The 21,541-nt window shown below is 43.7% G+C and overlaps 1 protein-coding gene across 1 annotated transcript in view; it reads right to left on the bottom strand.

Annotated features, from left to right (window-relative positions):
• LOC126145978 (circadian clock-controlled protein daywake) overlaps window positions 1–21,119 on the bottom strand; it is a 91,809-nt gene extending 70,690 nt beyond the window's left edge. Inside the window, exon 1 of the mRNA XM_049915592.1 lies at window positions 20,990–21,119. The gene's annotated coding sequence lies outside the window, so the exon portion shown is untranslated. The remainder of the gene's footprint in view (window positions 1–20,989) is intronic.
• Between the last annotated feature and the right edge of the window lie 422 nt (window positions 21,120–21,541).

Raw genomic sequence — 21,541 nt, 5'->3', positions numbered from 1 at the left:
TGTTTACATGGAGTGGGCTGGGTCCTCTGGTCCAACTGAACCGATCATCGATTTTAAATGGTTATATTCGGCTACTTGGAGATCATCTGCAGGCATTCATGGATTTCGTGTTCCCAAACCACTACGAAATTTTTATGGATGACAATGCACCGTGTCACTGGGCTTCAGTTGTTCGCGATTGATTTCAAGAACATTCTGGACCATTCCAGTCAGTGATTTGGCGAACCAGATAGTGCAACGTGGATCCCATCGAACATTTAAGTTGCGTAATCGAGAGGTCAGTTCGTGCAAAAAAATCCTGCACCGGTAACACTTCCGTAAATATGGACGGCCATAGAAACAACATGGCTCAACATTTCTGTAGGGGACTTCCAACGACTTGTTGAGTCCATGTCACGTCGAACTGCCGCAATGCGCCGGGCAAAATGAGGCGAGACGCGACATTAGGTGATATCCCATTACTTCTAAAACCTCACTGCATTATTAAAAAAGAGAAAAAAACACTTTTTTTATTCTTACAATACACAATAATGCAACCCAGCAGCAGTCCGGTAATTTATTCGAAACCTTGTGTTTCAGCATAAGTAATAAAGTACATAGGATCGTGTGAGTGCCGTTCTATGGTTGTGCATATTTAGCCAGATCCGTGTATTTGCTTATTTGTGCAATGAGCCGTGAACGTGGCCGCGCTTTTCCTAGATTCGCTAAATGACCTTTTCCCTTTTCGAGAAAAGTCCTTAGCACTATTACAACAAATATTTGTACGTCAGAACGGTAAGCATCGTTTTCTGCAGAGTTTAATGTTTTTGTGATGTTGCTCACGCATACACCAGGAACTGAAGAGAACGGAATTTATCCTTGTGTCGTACAAATATTTGCTGTAATAGCGCTAAGGACGTTCGTATTCGACAGAACTATGTCAATATGACGTATTTTCTTTTTCTGATCAGTAGCTTCATTTTGTCCCCATGAGTTTATATACTACCTAAGTGTACTTCACAAACAAAGGGCGTGTATTGCAAAGAGAGTTATAGGTCATGGCATTTCAAGCAGTATCAGCAGACAGAATCGATCAGCGTCAGGTTCCTCTTCTCGTACTTTTCGTAAGAATAATCGAGGCCAAAGCTATAGAACCTCACGCATACACCAGGAACTGAAGAGAACGGAATTTATCCTTGTATCGTACAAATATTTGCTGTAATAGCGCTAAGGACGTTCGTATTCGACAGAACTATGTCAATATGACGTATTTTCTTTTTCTGATCAGTAGCTTCATTTTGTCCCCATGAGTTTATATACTACCTAAGTGTACTTCACAAACAAAGGGCGTGTATTGCAAAGAGAGTTATAGGTCATGGCATTTCAAGCAGTATCAGCAGACAGAATCGATCAGCGTCAGGTTCCTCTTCTCGTACTTTTCGTAAGAATAATCGAGGCCAAAGCTATAGAACATTAATATGAGTATTTCTTTTGTAGAAAAATACGAAATTATACACATGTAACACTTTAATGTTATTTGTATATCTCATTATTCCATTACGAGTAAAGCTTTTGGAATCTGTCCTAACAGTATTTGGTAAACAAATAGGGGTACTAGTCAAAACAAGACAGAAATTACGAGTCAGATGGTTGCTGTTTCTGTGCGAACGATCCTTTTTTTTAAGCAGTATTTCACTTTACTTGTAGACCCCAAGAAAACTTCACTGTAGACAGGAGTACATTAACCGCCACCTGTAGTGTTGGCAGAAGAGCCAACACCGTGTTACTAGTGGAGGCCGAAATGCACGCGTTTCAGCTCACGCAGGCTGGCGTGAGGAGGGAAGAACTATACTGACGTGAGGTCTGGAACATGACAAGGAATTAGAATTCAGAAAGCGGACGTAATTAGCTTGATACTTAACTTAACTCCATTAAAGATAAACGTCGCTCTTGACGGTACATGATTCACAATATTATCTGTTCAGAATACATTCGTAGTAACTGAATATGGCGCTTTGCTAGGTCGTAGCAAATGACGTAGCTGAAGGCTATGCTAAACTATCGTCTCTGCAAATGAGAGCGTATGTAGTCAGTGAACCATCGCTAGCAAAGTCGGCTGTAGAACTGGGGCGAGTGCTAGACCTGCAATCACTGATAGTGGCGACACGCGGGTCCGACGTATACTAACGGACCGCGGCCGACTTAAAGGCTACCACCTAGCAAGTGTGGTGTCTGGTGGTGACACCACACCACCCACTTGCGTAGTTATATTACGTGTATGTTTTGTTATTGGCAGTATCCTCACCGAACTGCGAGCTACGTATTATGTGAACATCCTCTATCAATTTCTGCCTCCGATGTTCTTCTTGTAGGCATTTTGATACCATTAGCATAGAAAAGAGAAGATAGTCGTATATCGTGGAAGTGAGACTACGTACGTTGTATTCTGTGTGTAATTGCTTCGTATTAAGTTTTTGTAATGGAACAGGGTAACAAAAACTGCTTGGTGTAGTGTAACACTGGCGACTAACCCAAAGTGTGTGTTCTATCGGGGTTCACTTTATTTAGATGCCTCATGAATTATTGGTCGCATTCCACAACACGAACAATTCATTATTTTATTTAGTGGAATACAACCAGAGGAACAAGCAAACAAGAACGATATCATTTTCCGCTTGGTCATTGGTGCCTTAGCTGTTAAAAAGTAGAAGTCCCTATAATACAACTAGAGAATGACCACTGAATCATTGATGTCTTTCGTAATTCAGTCATCATAAAACTAAAACGCCTCTCGCAAAGCATGTACACATTACAGTTACAGTAACTCGAAACAACAGCTTACAGGCGACGACAGCTGCTTTTGAGATACTTCTAAATTTGGGTTAAAACGACAGCATAGATCGCAATAATGATGATGCCGCGAGAGCAACCGAGGAGCCGTCAGCAGCAACTATATTTGTTCATTTTCTCAAGATGACTTTTGCATGAAGTCGAAACCGGTCTTTAACAAAATATTATTGCGATCTGTATTGCTGCTTTAACCCAGTTGTATCAGCAGATCGCTGTTACTCATCTGGACCACATTGTCCGAAATTATGAACTACTAAGTTCGTTGCCATTCTAAGATACTCATGGCGACAATGATCTGTTGAGAACTATTTGCGATTAATAGATTTATTATAACATGCACCTGACTATCACAACAGCAATTGTACACTCACTCACTATTGGAGAGCCGTTACGTGACACCACGCCAGTGGTGTCACGTGACTGGGATGGGTGTACACAGTCCATATACTGGCCGTTTTTGATGGACTAACTCTTTGCCAGATAATACGGATTGCAAGCCTACAAAAGCCTATTCTGTCTTAGGAATCGTTTTTTCGGTTGAGGCATCTGAGAACCTCTCCTGCACAGACTCAGAGTTTCAACTAGTTTTATTTACCTTTTGCCACAGCTGTTGCCTATAAATATGCCTGCCGTGAGTACCACCAAACTTTTCTGGCAAAACAGTTGATGAAAGTTGTCGCCGTCGATTGCCGCGATTTCTCACGGCAGGGAGACAGGAAAAAGAGCAGCAAATTAAACGCCAATTTAATGCAGGTTGACAACATATCGTAAACATCTTACCATCCAAAATGACTTACCAGCCGGGGGATAAAGTAGTGACCGCCTGGCAAAGAAAGTAAAGTGCCCAGGACGACGAGAAACGAAACTTCACGGGTGGAGAAAGTATGTGATGTTTTTTCAATGATTACAATATCGAGTCAAATTTACAGAGAATTTGGCATTATGAGCCCATTTCTCAGTAAAAATTGCTGAGGCGGTTGGGAAGGGGGTCTATCCTGCGGCAAGATGGCCCACAGCTGTTGTAATTGGTACTTGTTATTCTGGATACTGCCACTGGGGCAGCGTTGAAGTCCGAGATTGTAGAGACACAAGCACACCACTCATGGACGACCATTGTCTTGCATGTGACCCTAACACGGTCACATGAGAGGTAACACATGAGGATACAGGATGTCCGTAACATACCGTTGTGCCATCAACGCCCCCTCAAACACCAACAGTCGTGATCTGAAGACGTCCTGAATGGTCCCTGCACCATGACGCCAGGAGATAACACCGCTGCCTCCCTCTAAGACACGGATACAATGAGACCTCTCCCCATGTCGCCGCATATTCGTTGACGATGGTCATCCAGAGCCGTGCATAATCATGATTTATCGCTGAACACAATATGACGTCATTCATCAGAAGGCACAGCAAAAATCCAAACGTAGCTGTTTGTATTGTGGCGGTAACGGCAGCCTACGCGTTGGACGATAAGTCTTTAGTCTGGCTTCTGCTAGTCTCCGACCAGTGGTGCAGGATGGTACAGCAGGGATAAGACAGATAGTAAGCGCAGGTCCCACCATTGTAGATCCTGATAACGCTGTCTCACATGAGTATGCGGCATCTCTGTGTCCTTTGCAGTCACTACTCATCTGATGGTCTTCATGGCCTTTGTGTAGGCTGTCCCAGGAGGAATGGTCAATAATCAGGGATATGGCACAAACATCGTGTGAAGCAAGAAACTTCATATGGTCATATGCCCTATTCCGAACTCATTTACACTACTGGCCATTAAAACTGCTACACCAAGAAGAAATGCAGCTGATAAACGGGTATTCATTGGAAAAATATATTATACTAGAACTGACATGTGATTACATTTTCACGCAATTTGGGTGCATAGAACCTGAGTTCCCAGAACAACCACCTCAGGCCGTAATAACGGCGTTGATACGCCTGGGCATTGAGTCAAACAGAGCTTGGATGGCTGCCCATGCAGCTTCAACACGATACCACAGTTCATCAAGAGCAGTGACTGGCGTATTGTGACGAGCCAGTTGCTCGGCCACCATTGACCAGACGTCTTCAATTGGTGACAGATCTGGAGAAGGTGCTCGCCAGGGCAGCAGTCGAACATTTTCTGTATCCAGAAAGGCCCGTACAGGACCTGCAACATGCGGTCGTGCATTATCCTACTGAAATGTAGGGTTTCGCAGGGTTCGAATGAAGGGTAGAGCCACGGGCTGTAACACATCTGAAATGTAACGTCCACTGTTCAAAGTGCCGTCAGTGCGAACAATAGGTGACCGAGACGTGTAACCAATGGCACCTCATACAATCACGCTGGGTGATACGCCAGTATGGCGATGACGAATAAAATCTTCCAATGTCCGTTCACCGCGATGTCACCCAACACGGATGCGACCATCATGATGCTGTAAACGGAACCTGGATTCATCCAAAAAAATGACGTTTTTCCATTATTGCACCCAGGTTCGTCGTTGAATACACCATCGCTGGCGCTCCTGTCTGTGAAGCAGCGTCAAGGGTAACCGCAGCCATGGTCTCCGAGCTGATAGTCCATGCTGCTGTAAACGCCGCCGAACTGTCCGTGCAGATGGTTGTTGTATTGCAAACGTCCCCATCTGTTGACTCAGGGATCAAGACGAGGCTCCACGATCCGTTACAGCCATGCGGATAAGATGCCTCTCATCTCGACTGATAGTGATAGGAGGCCGTTGGGATGCAGCACGGCGTTCCGTATTACCCTCCTGAACCCACCGATTCCATATTCTGCTAATAGTCATTGGATCTCGACCAAGGCAAGCAGTAATGTCGCGATACGATAAATCGCAATCGCGATAGGCTACAATCCGACCTTTATCAAAGTCAGAAACGTGATGGTACGCATTTCTCCTCGTTACACAAGGCACCACAACAACGTTTCACCAAGCAACGCCGGTCAACTGGTGTTTGTGTATGAGAAATCGGTTGGAAACTTTCCTCATGTCAGCACGTTGTAGGTGTCACCACCGGCGCCAAACTTGTGTGAATACTCTGAAAAGCTAATCATCTGCATATCACAGCATCTTCTTCCTGTCGGTTAAATTTCGCATCTGTAGCACGTCATCTTCGTGGTACAGCAATTTTAATGGCCAGTAGTGTAGCTATACAAAAAATGGCCAGTAGTTTACTTTACGTTGTTATTTTTTCTGTATTATTTAATACCAGTTTACTCATGTACACGTGTACAATAGCTCGCAAACATTACAACATGCGTTTTACATAGTAATGAATGAAAAATATGTTTGTTAGAACATTCGTCTCTAAGCATTATCGTACACCTCACAATACAGTTGTCATAGAGTTCACAATAAATATTCGAATATCTCACCGTCAACTTCAGTGCGTTTGTGCACTCATGGGAGATCATGTTGTGTTGCTTGTCTGTGTGACTTTACACAATCCCTAACGAGGGCAGCAGCGTCCGTAATGTAATCAAGCCGCTCACTTCGCATTTTCACCTTTCGTTTGTACGCCTCAGACTTCGTCCTACCGCATAATCAAAAATATAATGGAGGCGATGTTGGTGGCCAATACCGTGACGAATCCAGTGATTAGTATAACTGAAGTTGTAATGTTTCTTCACGCATCTGGTAAAATGTGGAGTGGTTCCGTCATGCTGGAAGTACATTGCAGTACGCATGACCATCCTTAAGGTGTTCAACAAACGTATTTTCCAAAACATGTGGGTAGTTCTGTCTCGTCGTTCGCTCTTATAAAATGACTGAGCCTATGAAGATGTGGCGTTACCTATAGTGTTGCACCAAACATTGATCGGAGTTTCCACTGTAGTGTGTAGATTTCGCTGCGACCACTGGTGATTATTTAGTGTGTTGTTGATTTATACCGTGTAAGTGTGACTTTATCAGTGATAAAGTAATCTTAATGGGTGCCAATGACCATTGTCATTTGATGACTGACAAAATCAGTTGGTGTGGCATTTCCGAAAATGTGACGATTTTGCAGACGCTGTATGTGAAATGAGCACAAGTTTTCAGCATCTAATGTTCGCCATACGCCTGTTAGAGGGACGCTGATACGTGCAGAAAGTCGCCGTGTGCTGGTAGGTAGTTTGCGCTGCACCATTTCAAGAGTGTGGTACTGCGGTGCCTGTATTATTCCGAATAATGCTGCAAAGTTCCTTTGGACATGACTGTGGCAATAGCCGTCTTGAAGATAGTACCATAACAAATCACTAGATAGCGGGACAAGCGGAAGCTCGAGAATTTGCCAGAAACATGACTGCAAGCTATTGTATATTGATTAATTACCGTTATATCCAATGGAACAAAGCTGGCCAGGAAGAACCTATTGCTGAGAGTGTCACAGGCCATTATCATCACGTGGTTTGGCACAGGCGAAGACGTATTCATTTCTCGCAGTCCGCTCATACCCAGTGATTTAAATATGCCCCTCTATTTAAGGAGATTGCAGTTTTCCATGTGGCTAGCTTTCGTTATGAGTATCAACAAGGCACAAGGCCAGTTACTTCGTGTGGCAGATATTAAACATCCTGTATAACAGTGGGCACTGCTGCAAGCCGAAAATAAAATAAAAAAAAAAATCCTCATCCGGACTCGACCCAGGCCCCTTAGTTTACAGCTCTGAGATCTTTCCACTGTGCTGACAATTGGCTCGAATGTACCCTACTACACTGAAGAGCCAAAGAAACTGATACTCCCTCCTAATATCGTGTAGAGCCCCGGCGAGCACGCAGAAGGGCCGAAACACGACGTGCCTTGGATTCAACTAAAGTCTGAGGTAGCTCTGTAGGCCACTGATACCATGAATCCTGCATGGGCGTCCATAAATCGGTAAAAGTACGAGGGCGAGGAGATCTCTTCTGAAAAGCACGTAGCAAGGCATCCCAGATGTGCTCAATCATGTTCACGTCAGGAGAGTCTGGTAGCCAGCGGAAGTGTTTAAACTCAGAAGAGTGTTTCTGGAGCCACTCTTTAGCAGTTCTGTAGGTGTGGGGTGTCGCATTTTCATGCTGGAATTGCCCAAGTCCGTCGGAATGTACGATGGACATTATTGGACGCAGGTAATCAGACAGAATGCTTACGTACGTGTCGCCTGTCAGAGTCGTTTCTAGGTGTATCATGGGGCCCATATCACTCCAATTTCACACGCCGATACCATTACAGAGCCTTCACCAGCCTGAACAACTCCCTGCTGGCATGCAGGGTCAATGAATTCATGAGGGTGTCTTCATATCCATACACGTCCATCCGCTCTGTACAATTTGAAACGAGTCTCGTCCGACCAGGAAACATATTTTCAGTCATCAACACAACAATGTCGGTGTTGATGGGCCCAGGTGAGGCGTAAGGCTTTGTATCGTGCAGTCATCGAGTTATACGAGTGGGCCTTGGGTGTTGATCCCACGCGTAACCTGAAATTTAATTCATTGTCTTCTAGAAGAGGTGCGCTCAGTTTTCAGTTCAGTATTATTTACGACAGCAATTTTTTTGACTCTTTACGTAAATGTTCTGAGAATTTGTATTGAGGTGAATGTTTTATTCAAACAAAATCAGGACATACGTGAATAGCCGGCCGGATTGGTCGAGCGGTTCCAGACGCTACAGTCTCGAGCCGCGCGACAGTTGCGGTCGCCGGTTCGAATCCTGCCTCGGGCATGGATGTGTGTGATGTCCTTAGGTTAGTTAGGTTTTAGTAGTTCTAAGTTCTAGGGGACTGATGACCTCAGAAGTTAAGTCCCATAATGCTCAGAGCCATTTGAACCATACGTGAATACATCATACAGGAATACATCATATTTTCATCATCTTCGAAAGGAACTCTGTCTGAGATATCTAACACGAGATACTTTGAGTCAAATGAGACGCCTGATACTGTGCTCGCGCGTTAAAACCTCAGCGGTCGCTGCTTTGTTTTCGTTGTGATAAACAGAAGGCCAGGTTTCTAATTGACCTATTATTACAAGTACGTTTTGTGTTAATTTCTACCACGTTAAAATAAATTATGCCTGTTAACCGAAGTGAAGAAACTTATACCACTTGTTTGGACGAAAGAAGAATAGCGGCATAAAATACACTAGCCCAGAACTGGCAGTGCAAACAGTGAGAGGGATATCTCTTGCCCAATTGTAACTGATTTCCTGAGATAAACTTCATTCGGACTCAGTTTCTAGTAACAATGTTCTTGTTAACAGTCAAATCTACAACAAAACTATAAGTTTGTTACGGAGATACTGAAACCGCAATCATCTGAATCTGCCTGCACATTTTTTCTCGCCACTGTCACAGATGCTTGATGTAATGCTGTCGCAACTTGGTGAGTTTAGGGTTCTATTCGTGCGCCACTCATATTTGTACTCTGAAAACAAATGAATTATTTACAATGGCTACGGTCGCAGGTTCGAATCCTGTCTCGTGCATGGATGTGTGTAATGTCCTTAGGTTAGTTAGGTTTAAGTAGTTCTAAGTTGTAGGGGACTGATGACCTCAGAAGTTAAGTTCCATAGTGCTCAGAGCCATGGGAACCATTTTGTATTTTTCCAACACAACACTGCAGGGAAGCTCCTTCCTGATCGAGTGAGTGAAAGTTCTTATAAACGATCATACTTCATTTGGGCTAGTTTTCAGGAACAACAATCACAACTGTTGATGTCAAGCAACCAACACGGCAATTAAAACATGCATTTTCGCTTTTCCGTTAAATAATGGAGAAAATGAGAAGTTGATCTGGAAGTATTTCCTGAACTACGCAGTTTTCCAGTAAGATACATCAATAATTGGAGTCCGTGAGAAAGTTCATCTCGAGTACGACAACTAACATCCTTGACACACATTTTAGTTAACGAGCAAGATATGCGGTCCAACGGCAGGTGGCATCACTAGCAGTGGCGCAAAACATCACAGCTGTCATCATGTTGCGGAAATTGAGAGATTTTTCTCATATCGATATCCGACGCGGAGACAGATGTGGTGCACCACGGGCCCTAGGTGACAGGGATGAATGACGGTGTGCGGACGAACAGACGTACAACTACTGAGCAACTGTCAGTCCAGATGAACCAAGAGGCTTCCAACAGCGCCTCTTGAAAGGTCATTAAGCGCATGTTGCTGCGTATGGACCTCCACAGCAGGCGCCTGGTTGGCGCACTCATGTTGAGTGCCGTTCATCGGCGACGGACGCTGGAATCTGCTCGCCAATGCACGGGAAGACCACTGAGTGGCGACAGGTGATCTTCTCAGATAACAGATGACGTCTGCAACAACTGTCCGAAGGGTCGAGGTGGGAGGAGGAAGCTTTATAGTCTGAGGAATGTTCTAGTGGCATTCCCTGGGTGATCACGTCATTCTGGAGGTCACAATGGATCAACGCAGGTATGCACCACGCCTCACATGCAGTTAGGTTTTCTTCTGCAGGATTGCATCTATTAGCAGGATAATACGACATGTCATACAGTTCGCGTGATTTGACGAGTACCGAGATGAGTTTACCGTACACTTCTTGCCACCAAACTCTCCGGATTTTAACTCAATCGAGAATCTGCGCAACCAAATCGATCGAGCTGATCGCGTTATTGAACCTTAACAGAGAAACCTAGGGCAGGTGGCCACGGTACAGGAGTTGACATAGCTCCATATCTCTGACAGTACCTTCCAGATCTCAATGACTCTGGGCACGTCATACCGCAGACTGCTCTCCAAAAGGTGGTTATTCAGGCTTTTGGCAGATGCTCAGATTAATGTGACTGTACAGCGTAGTAGCAGAACAAATTCTTCAAGGCTTGGATAAATCTAAACTGTTGTGTTTGCTGTCGCACAGCATATATCACATCAGGCTATAGGTCAAGATAGTTTGGGCACTGGAAGCATTTTCTTTTTCCCATTCAGCAGTGCTTCGACTCCTGATTAATTTCCGAACATGACTGACGCTCCATTTGCAGACATATAAAATAACAAATTTCACGAAGAACCCACATTTTCGACACTTGCTCTAATGCTGCCAAGAATGTCACATCCCTGATATCCACACTTTCATGAAATGCTAATGAATATGCAACAAAAACTTTATAAAGATTCAGCAAGCTGGCTCTGCACGTCGTCTGCGAGAAATGTATGGTTGTCGTGTTTTATCAAACCACCACGCGAAACCGTCCTACCTCAAGTGGACATAAATGTCCAGTACCAACTACCAAGTACTCTTTTATTAAATCACTATCCGTGAAAGGGCACAAGTACTTCGCTAAAAGTAGTACAGCTTTGTTGATCATCCAAAGGGAACACTCCCTTGATTTTTCTTCCTCTACTTCCTACTTTTAAGAGAGCTTCCTTTTAAGTTTTAAAACTTTTTGTCCGCGTTCAGGTTCTTCACATTTTCATTTTCCGCATTCTTTGATGTGGTAAGATACGTAGTGTCTTTGTACACTGAACTTCGCCAGCCGAGGTGGCCGAGCGATGCTAGGCGCTACAATGGCTCTGATGGTTGCAATCGGTGGGAAAAGTGAGGAGAAAATGACAATAAAAAAACGCTGTTATCTGTCGCATAGTTAAGACATATGAGAACTATGTTTATCAAGGAAAAGAAGACGCAGAATATGTATAGAGCACTCTGCGTTAGCAACTAAGAATTTCAAAACTTCGCAGAAATGTTCTGCCCACTGGCCCACCACGAATAAAATGTTCTTTGAAGTGCACGCGGGGAAAAATGAAGAATGGTGGAACGAAGTTCCCAATAGCAGAAACAGCAGCAGCTAAAGTACTAGGCTACCTCTTTTTCCAGATATGATGCTTGAAACCTTTTCGTGACAGAACTCGATTTGGCTTTTGGGATATTGTGATTCCAGCTCGCCCACGTTTCAAACATGTTTTGTTTCAAAGTTGTATGATTTCATTATAGTAGCCAAGTTATCGAGAAAGGCGCCAGCGTTCCGTTTATTGAAGATAGAAGCTCAGGCTAACCTGGTAGCTTCAGGACTCCTGATTGACAAATCTTTCTGTTTCTTCAATCAACCGAGAAACCAGTCAGCCCCAGCTTGTGAAGTTTCTGTCCATTTTTCAGGTACTTCTAGCTCACTGGAAATGCCTAACTCGTAACACAATGTTAGTACTTCTTTTGGACTGTGTTTACATATCTCTGTATTTGAATACGCTTGTCTCTACCAGTTTCTTTGGCGCCTCCGTGTATTATGTGGCTTATTAAACTATTCTTCTGGTTTCGTAGGCCTATCATTATTAATGGAATCTCCTACAATCTGATATGTTGATTTTCGGTTCCCACTGGTTTGTTACTGGTGAAAGTCTTACATAAGGTTTATAACCTTATAAGGTTTTTTAATACTACTAGTTTTTCGTCTACATTCAATTTGCACGTGGAAGTACATGTGTGCCCACCAGTTTAGTTAACTTCTAGCTTCCCGATATTTAATGTTGCATAACTTCTTACCTCCTGTTTCTATCTGTAGTAACGGGCTTGTTAATGGGTTACGTTTCTCAAACAGACGACCTACTGTTGGTATCTTAATTTATGCTTTTGAATTACGTTGTAACCATATTTCTTATATTTAGTTAGTACTCGTTTTGCCATAGTGCCTCATACACTGCACTCTTCGTCCTAATGCTCTGCCGGTTATTATTTGTTGAGTACTTCCCCACTTCATAGGATTGGATTCTGTGACTACGAACGCTGTGGGCGTGTCCGTGTGACATTACTGTAAGAACTTTTCATTTACGTTTATTTTTATTGGCTGTCCTTGACTTTTATAAATTTATAGATTACAATGAAGCTTTCCTCTCTACGTAATATCGTGAGAAGAGGCCATTTTAACGCATCGAAACCGGTCGTGCGAATAAATCATCAATCGGCAGTTGTTTGCGGTTTTATTCACGTTCAATTTACCTTTATGTGAGTATTTAGCAATCTGATTCTTGCTGGATACGGCCACTGTTTACTCAGCAAAGAGTCAATATACCACTACACGTTGGAAATGAAGCTGTTAAAAAGCACCAAACTATTACCACAAATGCTTGCTCGAAAGACCAATTTTCTCTGATAAGGCAGAAACGCGCTAATATTGGTCACAATAGATATCTATATCTACATACATAATCCGCAAGCCACCGCACGGTGTGTGCCAGAGGGTACCCTGTATCACCTCTTGTCATCTCACATCCGGTTCCACCCGCAAACAGAACGAGGGAAAAACGATAATCTGTATGTCTCAGTATGAGCCCTAGTTTCCCGTATCTTATTTTTGTGGTCCTTACGCGCAAAGTGTGGTCGTTGCAGCAAAATCGCTCTGCATTTGGCTTCAAATGCCGTTGCCTAAACTTTTTTAATACCACTCTTCGAAAAGAACGTTGCCTTCCTTCCAGAGATTCCCATTTGATTTCCCAAAGTATCCATGTAAGACTTGCGTGTGTTCCGAAAGTACCGGTAAGGAAGCTAGCAGCACGCCTCTGAACTGCTTCGATATTTTCCTTTGACCCGACCTGGAGTGAATCCCAAACACTCAAGTAGCACCCAAAAACAGGTCACACAAGCTTCCTATATGCGGTCTCCTTTCCAGATAAACCACACTTTCCTAAAATTCACGTAATAAATCGAAGTCGACCATTCGCTTTTCCTACCACAATCGTCACATGCGTGTTCCATTTCATATCGCTTTGCTACGTTACGTTCAAACCTTTCACGGTGTCACTTTGCTAGCCAAGACACTACTAGCGACTTATGAAAACAATATCGATTTATTTTTTCCACTCATCCGCATTAAATTACATTTTTCAACATTGAGAGCCAGCTGCCATCCATCACGCCAACGAGAAATTTTGTATAAGCCGTCTTGTGTCATACTACAATCAGTCGTCTTCGACACCTTCCCGTACACCACAGCGCCATCAGCAAAAAACGTCAGACTGCTGGCCACTCTGTCCGCCAGGTCATTTATTTACACATAAGGAGAAAGAAATCGCGGCACTAAGAAGGACATACGAAAGTTGGTAGGCATGTTTCTACATTTGAAGCATTATGTATATTCAAATTTCGTGCCAATCTCGCAAAAGTGGTGCCAACAGCACCTCTATGAGGATGCAAGTCAGGTTCGCTTTAAATACCCGCTGTGACAGTCGTGAGCGATAGTTATCTTTGAGATTGGACGTCGTGAGTTGATGTTAGTTTAAGGATGCCTTTAAGACTATAAAGAGGCCGTTATCAACACCTCACCAAGTTTGAACGAGTCCGTGTAATAGGGATACGAGAAGCTGGATGTTTCTTCTGCGATACTCCATAAATCCTTGGCAGGAATGTAGACATTGCGCATGACAGCTGGCAGAGGTGGTCACGATAATGTACGGTCGCAAGAAGACCGAGTTTCGGACGGCTATGTGGCGCTACCGTGAGGAAAGACCGCCGTGATTGGCGTATGGCCCTGGCGCATCGTACTGCATCTGCTGCAGCAATCTGAGCAGCAGTTGGTACCACAGTGACACAACGAACTCTTACAAATCGGTCACTTCAAGGGTAGCTCCCAGCCAGACGCTTCCTAACGTTCACTCTTCTGACCCCAAACCATTGTCATTTACAGCTTAAGTGGTGCCAAGTGAGGCCAGAGTGGAGCTCTGTTGTGTTTTCTGATGAAAATTGGTTCTGCTTCGGTGCTAGTGATGGTGGTGTGTTGGTTGGAAGGAGGCCAGTTGGAGGTCCGCAACGAACCTACCTGTCTGCTAGACACACTCGAGTAATGACCGGGGGTCCTATTTCGTATGCCAGCAGGAGCACTGTGCATCCTGGTTATCCTACGCAGCCTGACTGCAAATTTGTACGTCAGTCTGGTGATTCAGCTTGTTGTGGTTTCATTCATGAACAGCATTCCTATGGGTGTTTTCCAACAGAATAACGTTCGCTCACATACCGCTGTTTTAACCCAACATGCTCTATTGCGTGTCGACATGTAGCTTTGGCCTGTTCGCTCATCAGATCTGTCTCCAATCGAGCACATATGGGACATAATCGGACAACTCCAGTATTACCCACAAACGGCATTAACCGTTCCTACACTGATCGGCCAAGCACAACAGGCATGGAACTGCATTACACATACCAACATCCGGAACTTTAACACCACAATGCAAGCACATTTGCAGGCTTGTATTCAATAATCTAGAAGTTACACTGGTTATTAATGTGCCAGCATTTCATCATTTGCAATGGCTTATCTTTCGATACCATTAACCTGTGAACTTGCAATGTTAATCATTTAAATATGTTACCTAGGCAAATGCATTCCAGAAATTTCATTACTCTACATTGATAATTTCTTGGTGTTACGACTTTTTTTCCTTCAGTGTATATAGAAAACAATAGTGGTCCTATCACAGTTAGAACGCTTTATGTCCATGAGCATGGTTTTCAGATCCAGAAATACAAGACTACCTAACAAAAACGATCAGGAACCGACCACAATATCAGTGATCACAGATTCAGTCGGAATGGAAACTGTTTCATAGTGAAAGCTGTTACGACGTTATACACTAGGCACCGAGTTGCTGTGTGCGTCTTTGCTGAAACAGCTAAGTCATTAAGAGCACCGCGAACAGTACAGCTTCGCGAAGAAGAGAAAGCACCGCTCCACAGCGGAAGCCGGCACTTTGTGCTGCGCTTCTTATTTCACCGGGAGAAAGCCGCTGGATTGCAGCGCTGGCGTTCTCTGAGAGGCATAACAGTATGCGGAAGGTCGGTATGTCTTTCATGTGCCGCTTTACTCTAGTACAAACTACAAGCAAAGCGTTAGTCCTAATATGTTTGTCGTGGAAAGATCGACGACGAATTCCAAAATTAATTCACTAGATTAAACGTCCACCTTTAATGTTTAGGTTTTGTTAACCGACTTACCAATCCTAAAGTCTGTTTATAGTCTGTACGTCATACTAGTTCAGCCAAGACAGCAGCATTTGATTAATTTTCGACAAAGTAATTCAAGAAAGTTCGTCTAATACTTCGATGCACTAGAAGTCTGAGCAGCCTTAGTTAAATAATACGAATCAAAGTGATAATCAACGGTTCGATAATACTGTTTCTAACGGTGTTATTGTTAGTTTTCTGTCTCCGTATCCAAAATCAGTAGCACTTGCTTGCGGGATGACTGTGAACATAGAGCCAGCCCACTGGAATCCAGGTGCTTGGTCGCGGCCCGCAAGATGAAGCTGTTCGTCACCAGAATGTGTGTCCTTTCTTAGGATAACTGCCAAACATATGCTCCATAGGGGGACTTTGAGCTCCACAAACACCTTAATGGTCTAGAAGAGGAGCGGACTGTGCGTCGAACTCGATGTAACACTCCCTTAAAAAGCATGTGGACAGCATCATAGTGCGAAAGTACTCATCACAGTCTTCGGCCACAATATAGTGCACACGTGACGCTCGATACTGGGCGAAGCATAGCGAATCACAGTCTCACAAACAGGCAGGAAAAATAGTATTGGCGAAGAAAGTGTTACTGGGCACGAATTTCTTATTACGAGTGTCAAGACACATTGTTGATTATGCACAATAGGCAGACTAATGGTGGTAGTTTGGAGTACTACCGTACGCACTCACTTATCTGAACACTGTCAGACTGTCTCAACATCCGAAAAGAATTGAAATTAAACTTTTCCCGTTTGCAGTTTCCATGTCGCTTGAAAAATTATTTAGTCATTCGGTAACATATTTTTACAAAAGTCACTGCCTGGAATGAAGAACTCAGGGAAACGAGAGGAAACTAATTGCTTATAGAGAGAAGTGCTCGAAGGGTGTGGGATGGCGCAGTGTAGTAATCTCCGTGTTTACAAGTTGCCTGTTTATCGAGACCAAGTACTTTCAGATAAGGTTATGGCGTTTGCAAAAGCGAAGGAGTAAACAATAAAAGCAGTATGTGTAGACAGTGAATTGAAGGAAAGTGGTTTAACTCATTTAGCAAGGGAAAACCTTGGAAAACAGCCAGCGATAATGAATAAAACAATTAACAGATAACACTGAAAGGGTAAATTGAAGGAACCAAAATACCAACACGATTTGTAACTGAGGTGTTTGCTGTGCCTAATAATGCAGTTACCTAATATGAGATGGTGTGCCTGGTAGAACATACGCTGTTTGAGCAGCTCAAAATTAGTGTCTGTCCTACGACAGGATACTGGCAGTGTAAAACAAGGACAGATTTCATTTTACCCAGAGTAAGAGTAGATGAATCGGGACACTGGCAGCTCTATTGGACTGTCGTGAATAGACGGCCCTATAATTCGGTAAGAGTTGACTTCACTGCTACCACCGTTCACGACAATTTAAAAAGCCTCCCTCGTAGAGAAATGAAATGATCGTACAGCTTTGATGGCCTAGAGTCCCACCTGAGGCGTTCGGCCACCGAACTGCCAGTCCTTTCAGTTGACACTACAAGTAGTAGATAGTGTCGGAAGTTCCATGCGGCTTTTCGCTGATGATGCTGTAGTATACAGAGAAGTTGCAGCATTAGAAAATTGCAGCGAAATGCAAGAAGATCTGTAGCGGATAGGCACTTGGTGCAGGGAGTGGCCACTGACCCTTAACATAGACAAATGTAATGTATTGCGAATACAAAGAAAGAAGGATCCCTTATTGTATGATTATATGATAGCGGAACAAACACTGGTAGCAGTTACTTCTGTAAAATATCTGGGAGTATGCGTACGGAACGATTTGAAGGAGAATGATCGTATAAAATTAATTGTTGGTAAGGCGGGTGCCAGGTTGAGATTCATTGGGAGAGTCCTTAGAAAATGTAGTCCATCGACAAAGGAGGTGGCTTACAAAACACTCGTTCGTATTGATCATCAGTGTGGGATCCGTCCCAGGTCGGGTTGACAAAGGAGATAGAGAAGATCCAAAGAAGAGCGGCGCGTTTCGTCACAGGGTTGTTTGGTAAGCGTGATAGCGTTACGGAGATGTTTAGCTAACGCAGGTGGCAGACTCTGCAAGAGAGGCGCTATGCATCGCGGTGTAGCTTGCTGTCCAGGTTTCGAGAGGGTGCGTTTCTGGATGAGGTATCGAATATATTGCTTCCCCCTACTTATACCTCCCGAGGAGATCACGAATGTAAAATTAGAGATTCGAGGGCGCATGGAGGCTTTCCGGCAGTCGTTCTTCCCGCGAATCATACGCGACTGGAACAGGAAAGGGAGGTAATGACAGTGGCACTTAAAGAGCCCTCCGCCACACACCGTTGGATGGATTGGGGAGTATAAATGTAAATATACACTCGATGACTTGCGTGTCGATGAGGACGAAATAATGGTGAAGATAACACAATACCCAGTCCCAAAGCGGAGAAAATCTCCAACCCGTCCGGGAATCGAACCCGGGCCCACTACATGTCTGTCAGACGCCGTGACGACCTAGGTAATGGAGCGGACTCCATTGTAGTAATCCTGCAGTGAATATTTATTGAAAATTTGATCCCTGCTTCTCGTTCTGTAGGGAATATTTACTGAAAATTGGATCCCTGCTTCTCGTGAGTATTAAACTGCATGTGTCGATGACTAACTCCATTTTTCGTTACGACCGAAAATTGCTAACAGCTATGCTCCTTATTGGTAAGACAGAGATTTATTGGTAAGACAGAGATTTAGGAACCAGGTTTTAAATTGCAAGACATTTCCAGGGGCAGATGTGGTCTCTGACCACAATCTATTGGTTATGAACTGTAGATTAAAACTGAAGAAACTGCAAAAAGGTGGGAATTTAAGAAGATGGGACCTGGATAAACTGACTAAACCAGAGGTTGTACAGAGTTTCAGGGAGAGCGTAAGGGAACAAATGGCAACAATTGGGGAAAGAAATACAGTAGAAGAAGAATGGGTAGCTATGAGGGATGACGTAGTGAAGGCAGCAGAGGATCAAGTAGGTAAAAGACGAGGGCTAGTAGAAATCCTTGGGTAACAGAAGAAATATGGAATTTAATTGATGAAAGGAGAAAATATAAAAATGCAGTAAATGAAGCAGGCAAAAAGGAATACAAACGTCTCAAAAATGAGATCGACAGGAAGTGCAAAATCGATAAGCAGGGATGGCTAGAGGATAAATGTAAGGATGTAGAGGCTTATCTCACTAGGGGTAAGATAGATACTGCCTACAGGAAAATTAAAGAGACCTTTGGAGAAAAGAGAGCCGCTTGTATGAATATCAAGAGCTCAGATGGAAACCCAGTTCTAAGCAAAGAAGGGAAAGCAGAAAGATGGATGGAGAATATAGAGGGTCTACACAAGGGCGATGTACTTGAGGATAGTATTATGGAAATGGAAGAGGATGTAGATGAAGATGACATGGGAGATATGATACTGCGTGAAGAGTTTGACAGAGCACTGTAAGACCTGAGTCGAAACAAGGCCCCGGGAGTAGACAACATTCCATTAGAACTACTGACGGCCTTGGGAGAGCCAGTCCTGACAAAACTCTACCATCTGGTGAGACAGACTTTAAGAAGAACATAATAATTCCAATCCCAAAGAAAGCAGGTGTTGACAGATGTGAAAATTACCGAACTATCAGTTTAATAACTCACGGCTGCAAAATACTAACGCGAATTCTTTACAGATGAATGGAAAAACTAGTAGAAGCCGACCTTGAGGAAGATCAGTTTGGATTCCGTAGAAATATTGGAACACGTGAGGCAATACTGACCCTACGACTTATCTTAGAAGATAGATTAAGGAAAGGCAAACCTACGTTTCTAGCATTTGTGGACTTAGAGAAAGCTTTTGACAATGTTGACTGGAATACTCTCTTTCAAATTCTGAAGGTGGCAGGGGTAAAATATAGGGAGCGAAAGGCTATTTACAATTTGTATAGAAACCAAATGGCAGTTATAAGAGTTGAGAGGCATGAAAGGGAAGCAGTGGTTGGGAAGGGAGTGAGACATGGTTGTAGCCTCTCCCCGATGTTATCCAATCTGTATATTGAGCAAGCAGTAAAGGAAACAAAAGAAAAATTCGGCGTAGGAATTAAAATCCATGGAGAAGAAATAAGAACTTTGAGGTTCGCCGATGACATTGTAATTCTGTCAGAGAAAGCAAAGGACTTGGGAGAGCAGTTGATCGGAATGTATAGTGTCTTGAAAGGAGGATATAAGATGAACGTCAACAAAAGCAAAACGAGCATAATGGAATGTAGTCGAATTAAGTCGAGTGATGATGAGGGCATTAGATTAGGAAATGAGACATTTAAAGTAGTAAAGGAGTTTTGCTATTTTGGGAGGAAAATAACTGATGATGGTCGAAGTAGAGAGGATATAAAATGTAGACTGGCAATGGCAAGGAAAGCGTATCTGAAGAAGAGAAATTTGCTAACATCGAATATAGATTTAAGGGTTTGGAAGTCGTTTCTGAAAGTATTTGTATGGAGTGTAGCCATGTATGGAAGTGAAACATGGACGATAAATAGTTTGGTCAAGAAGAGAATAGAAGCTTTCGAAATGTGGTGCTACAGAAGAATGCTGAAGATTAGATGGGTAGATCACATAACTAATGAGGAGGTGTTGAATAGGATTGAATAAGTTTGTGGCACAACTTGACTAGGAGAAGGGACCGGTTAGTAGGGCATGTTCTGAGGCATCAAGGGATCACAAATTTAGCATTAGAGGGCAACGTGGAGGATTATAATCGTAGAGGGAGACCAAGAGATGATTACACCAAGCAGATTCAGAAGGATGTAGGTTGCAGTAGGTACTGGGAGATGAAGAAGCTTGCACATGATAGAGTAGCATGGAGAGCTTCATCAAACCAGCCTCAGGACTGAAGACAACAACAACAACAACAACATGCTCCTTATGAAGAGAATCCAGCCGATTCTGAAAAAAAAAGATAGAAAATCCACGACTGACGCAGGTTGAATTTCGAGAGCCTATAATACGAGGATATTGCCGCGCAGTTCGTCAACACGATTGTTGAAATGCACCTATTGACCGTAGCTCTGTCAGTTCAGTTGACGAACTGTCAGTTCGATTGATCGCAGTGAAACGACATGTAAGCCAACGCCTATATCAGCACACCGAGATCTCAGTTTGAGTATTTCAACATTGAGAAGGTGTCCTGAGAGGGCCAAGAGTGAGTAAGCGAGAAGGGATGGGGCCACTCACCGTGTGCCGTGCTGAGCTGAGCCTAGGAGCCGGGCTGCCCTGTGCTGGTGGTGTAGGAGCGCTGCTGTGCTGTGCTGTGCTGCAGGCAGGGGCGTGCGGCGGCGACTGCGGGCCCAAGCTCTCTCCCGCGGCAGCCCTCTCCGCCCGGCGCTCCACTCTCCCACGGGCCTCGCTTCCCCCGACACGACTCAACGAGCATCCGCACAAACATACGAGTGGTGCTCCCCCACCCGCGCACCACTGGCCTCTCACGCACTAAATCTAAATGCGCCTACATACAAAGGTTGGTAATGCTCAATTTGATTCACTAGACTCTCGTTCACTAGACTCTCGTTCTCATCACATGGAAAAGGAAACTCGTTAAATTCTAGACGATGGGTCTTCAAACCACTTTTCAATACATTACGTTTATTCCAAATTTTCATACTGTTTCGTAATTGTTTAAACAGGCAGAAATTCACCCGTTCTAGGTGGCACGAATATCGTAACACCACGGTCAGTCCCCGATGATATTCAGTCTGTACACTGGACAAACAGTAAAGAGAAACAAGG

The sequence above is a fragment of the Schistocerca cancellata genome, chromosome 2, assembly GCF_023864275.1.
Source record: "Schistocerca cancellata isolate TAMUIC-IGC-003103 chromosome 2, iqSchCanc2.1, whole genome shotgun sequence".
In the NCBI taxonomy this organism is placed as follows: domain Eukaryota; kingdom Metazoa; phylum Arthropoda; class Insecta; order Orthoptera; family Acrididae; genus Schistocerca; species Schistocerca cancellata.
Note: the sequence above shows the minus strand (reverse complement) of the source record. Positions and strands in the feature narration are given on the sequence as shown.